Source organism: Trachinotus anak, unplaced genomic scaffold (genome assembly GCF_046630095.1).
Source record: "Trachinotus anak isolate AG129_WGS33_773 ecotype Australia unplaced genomic scaffold, CSIRO_AGI_Tana_v1 ptg000011l, whole genome shotgun sequence".
Lineage (NCBI taxonomy): Eukaryota > Metazoa > Chordata > Actinopteri > Carangiformes > Carangidae > Trachinotus > Trachinotus anak.
The window spans coordinates 26,601,478-26,606,351 of NW_027273862.1; the positions used below are offsets into that span (position 1 = coordinate 26,601,478).

At 39.4% G+C, this 4,874-nt stretch overlaps 1 long non-coding RNA gene across 1 annotated transcript; it reads right to left on the minus strand.

Moving 5' to 3' along the window:
• Window positions 1–244: 244 nt before the first annotated feature.
• LOC139628128 (uncharacterized) lies at window positions 245–4,275 on the minus strand. The gene is made up of 3 exons (XR_011692697.1): window positions 4,158–4,275; window positions 2,005–2,056; window positions 245–793 (listed from the first exon to the last, which is right to left on the minus strand). It is a non-coding gene; the product is annotated as an uncharacterized lncRNA (long non-coding RNA).
• Between the last annotated feature and the right edge of the window lie 599 nt (window positions 4,276–4,874).

Here is a 4,874-nt window from a genome sequence, read left to right on the forward strand (position 1 = left end):
AGCTATTATACATGACCTATTAGATGGTGTACTGTATATCCACTGAGATCAGTTTCTGAATAGATTTGGAGTAAAAAGAAAATAGACTGTGCTGTAATACTCTAGCTCCTCTAATTTTCCATAAAGGCACAAAGGCTGAGGGAACAGTTTGACATTTTTGGAAATTTGCAGCTATAATAAAAGGGAGAACTCAGTCAGGATGTTTTGGATGGTGAAGAGATTGATTTATCTACTGTAGCTACTTTATACAATCAATATACTGATTTATTTATCGTGTCATCATAGACCATGAAGGCCAAATCGAAATGAGAGAGTCTGGCCTTTGGAGGATTTACACATCTGCGCCACTAGCTGTGCAACTTTTTTTTTTTTTTAAACTTTAGGTTTTAATGCCCATGGTTTCCTCACATTTGTACCATTGGCTGTTGAACTGGCAGACAACCAATACTTACATTTATAAGCATAATCCTCAGGCTCTCTGTCAGCGTTGTTTGCTGCCATATTATTTTCATTACTGGTGTGCAATGAATCTTGGGATAGTTTGGGGCCATGAAGGATCCACCTGTTGTAGCCTTCATCCCCCAGGAAAAGAAAGCAACATTTCTTGACTGCTTTTGAAGGAGCTTTCAAAATGGACCAGCCTAGACATGCCACTGTGACGCAATTGGTCGCGATTGGTCAATCGATGCAGCCTTCGAAGGACGTGGCTCCTGAATTGGGACACAGCTTTTAACTGTCTGCTGCTTGGTGTTGGGCAGGTAGGTACTGGTTACTGCCAAACAGCCGCCTGTTGCTGCCAGAAACACAGTTGATGAGAAACATTCAAAACAATGAGCTATATACCTGAGTAGAACTGCAAAGATGGGTGAAACATCTCTCTGGGTCAGTCAATACTACCTCTTCCACATTACCCACAGTCAATACTAAAATACTTAAACAGTGCAGGTTTAAGAAAAACAACCGCCCATGTCCAAACTCAACTCTTTATTTACATTTTAATTGTCATATCCTCCACTGGCAAAAGTTGTGAGTTCACTTTGGTATGAAAACTTACAGAAAAACATATTCTACACACAGTGAACTGCAGTTTTTGAATAGACAGCATCTCAATTACATGACAAAAACAAACAGCATGACATTAACAACCTGCTGTGTGACTTGTGTTTGCTTCGATTTGGTTTTGACAGAAGCCACAGCTCGTCTCTGAGGTTCATATGTAATTGTAGATGTTTAAGTGTCACATAATGACAGTAATTACACAAGAAGCACAAACTGATGCCCTGTGTTATGTGTACCTAGAGTGATGTCTGGCTGTAATTTGGATGCTCCATGTTTGTTGTTCTGGAAACATCTCCTGACAGCAATGGTAGTTGCCATTATTAGTTGTTTTTTTTAAATCCAGAAATCAGGAAGTCTTTTGACATGCAAATCATAAAATCAATGTTTAATGGGCCTCGAGTAATTTGTCCCAACATCCACAGATCTCAGAAGTTTGGTTGGTACAATTTTCTCATATAATAGATGTTGATATGCAGAACACTGAGCTGAACGAAATGAAGTCTGGAGACATTTCCCTGTTGCCAGAATCAGTAAGCTCAAAAGGTAAAAGTTCATCAAAACTTTCTCCAATAAAATAAGCTACATATAAGTCCATGTGACTGCTGTTTACAAGTCCTGACTGGCTTGTAATTTAAGTTTGTGAAATTAAATGGAGCGTGTACCAAATTCAATAAACTAAACTTTTCCAGTTTGGACCAAAGAGAAGCCAACTCTCTACTTTTTCTCAATTCTGTGCTTTTGTTAGAATTTTTTTCCCCTTCTCCCGGGTTGTCTGTAAATTCTCTTGAACTGCTCTGCAACTAATCTTTGTCACTTTGCTATTTCTCTGTCCTTCGGTACCCACAAGCACCCTTCACCCAAGGAGGTGTAGCTGTAATGACGGCTGATGGAATTACAGTAAAAATATTGATCTGCAGCTGGCTGAAACATTGAGCAGGTCCCTACCTTGGCTGGCGGCTTTACTCTGGTTTCAAGGTTTCAAGGTCTGTTTGAGATCCTGGAGAACATCAGAGGAGGTTTAAGACAACTGAGAAGGAAATTACAATAACATGATTAAAAACGTGGAAATCAGGATGACTGTCTTTTAGTTAGCAGGATAGCTTAAAAATTATTTCATTGAAATTTGGTGGAAGGTAAGGCCGTGAGCAAGAGCTGACAGTAGTGAAATAACAGGAAGTGAAAGAGAGATGGGGAATTATATGCAACAAATGCCACCAGGGCTCTCAACCTGTGACCATTTCTAAAGCGCAACACTCTGAGGTTCCTTTCATGTGTTTGAACTTCTTAGTTTACTCTGATCCATTTAGGTTGGTGAGATCACTGTCAATCCAGTTCTTCAGTTCCCATCTGAAAAGGTCTCAGTTTGCTTCTAAGGAAACTGCTGTGCAGTTTGGTAAAATGAAATTAAACTGAAAAATGTACTTGATTTGTCTTTGAGCTTGCTAACCTCTCCTCCATCATGTCACACTTCAGAATGTGTCATCTTTTTCACCCTTGTTTGCCTCTGAAGTCCAATACGGTTTTGATTAATGCTCACACCATGAACACAAATTCTCCTGACCTGGCCATGTTTATAAGCCCAGTATTCATGACCACACAGCCTGCACATGACAACTGCATGTGCAAGCATGTTAACATCCTCACCCGATGTAGCATCAAGAGATGCAGTGTTGGAGATCATCAGGGCGTCAAAGAATAAGCCAGTCAATATTCTATATTTCTTTGACTGTCAATAAAACCAACAATATGTTAGTGCTACTAAAACAAAAAATTACAGCTTTTCATGGCACTACCCCCTAAGCCCAAATCTTCAAATATATTTTCTTTTCAAAAAAAAAGGCAAAATAATTTTCTTAAACAGGTAGGCAGTATAATTTCAGCAGATTTTGGGAACCTGCAAGTACAGCAGCAAGACAGCTTATGTGGGATTAATTGGTAATGAAGGAGCATGTCAGTCAGTGCAGCAGTGTGGCTCATTCATGTGTTTTAATAGTTTTTGGAAACAATGGAGCTGTATGACACAGACGAATAAGCTATATCAGGCTTTGGTTATGAAGACAGTACTTGTGAGTAGGATAAATTCATTATTGATTTTGGACTTTTTATGATTTCGTTGTCTGTAAGAATGTGGTATCATACACAACCTTTTTAAAGATATGTTTGGCGGCATTTTTGCCTTTATTTGACAGGACAGTAGAGAGTGAGTTTTTTTGTATATTTTTTTTGTTATTGTTGTATTTTATTGTGTTGTTTTTTGTATTTTGTATTTTATATTTGTATTTGTATTGTGTTTTGAATATTCTGCAGCCAAAAACTGTTGAAAAACCTTCATGAAAGCATCATGAATCTAACCTGCTCTAACTGTTTGTTTTCACCTTTGAGTTGAGACCAAACTTCCTCAGAGTTGTATTCAGTCAGCTTGACTCCCACAATCCCCCTCTGTCAGACTGGGATGATGGAATTGATTGAGGGATACAGAGGGAATTTGTTCAATTGCTGTTCCACTGGTGTTATCTTATCTTCCAGCCGTCTCTGAGATGATGAGTCTGGGGACAACAAAGCCACTTTCCCCCTCTGACTGAGCTAATCTAATTGTGCTCTTATCCTGCCACTTCCTGCCTAGTTGGCTCTGTTTACAGTTCAACTTTCGGAGATGGGGACTGCAGGATCCAAAATGCAGCTGAAAAAAAAAAGTTTTGTTTTTTTGTTTAGTTGTTGTTATACAGCCTTAATTGCTTATGTGTAAAACAATTTTTGTTGTTGTGAGATGTTTATGTACTATCCATTTGCTTTTTTGGAGGAAACCAAATCGCTATCTGGCGTCATAGTGAAGAGGTTGGGATGGAGGCTTGGTCCTACAAACCACATGGCTTTGACACCAGAAACAGGCTTCTTGCATCTCACTTGTTTTGACTACTCAAACATCTGGTTAGGATCAGGTAAAGATCATGGTTTTGCCTCGGTATTCACAGAACAAATGTTCACGTCTCATGCTTAAAGTCAGTCATGACTTTATCAGCCATTAATCCTTCTTTTAGTTCCTGGTGTGGTTATTGTACAGAAATCAAATCAAATAAATAAATAAGAGAACACCTTACCTTATGTTGATTCCTCAGTATATGACTCCAACCCCTCTCCATCCAGGTATCCATGACAACCAGGAGAAGTCAGATGTACGGATTTACAGATCGAGTCTTAAACTGAACGGAACTGCTCACAGACTCAAGGTGATGTTTGATGTTAGTTAGGAGCTAAAATCTGAATGGTTACATCAGTACTTTCACAACTGACGGTTTTGCCAAGCAACTGTAAACATTATAGCCCTTGAGGCTAATGTTAGCTAGCATACTACTACCGACAGAAATTAAAACTGACAGTTAAAACCCCCAGTTCTCTGTGAATGGACGACCTCATGCTGACTCATTTAACCTTCTACTTTTGCTTTTTCTCGCTGCAAAGTTTTAGCAATGTTACAGCAGTTTATTGCACCACAGTGTCCGTTTTGCTTACGTCTGCTCCCCCATAAGATCATGTGAGATGAGATCACGTGAGGTGCATTGCTCCTTGATGGCTCCCTCTGGCAGGATAATCTTAATAATGTCCTGTAAAGTGTGATGCACCACTATTTTCAAATCTTGTAGTGTGTGCATGTTTGAGATTAAAGAGAAGAACATCTGTGAAGTTCCCCCCCATGTGTGTGATGCAACCCAATTTCAAAATCAGATAGGATTTTAAGGACTCCTGTAGTCTGAGCCCTGCTTTAACAGAGTGCGCACCCGAGCTTTAAGCGCCACCGAACACCAGCTGAATAAGGC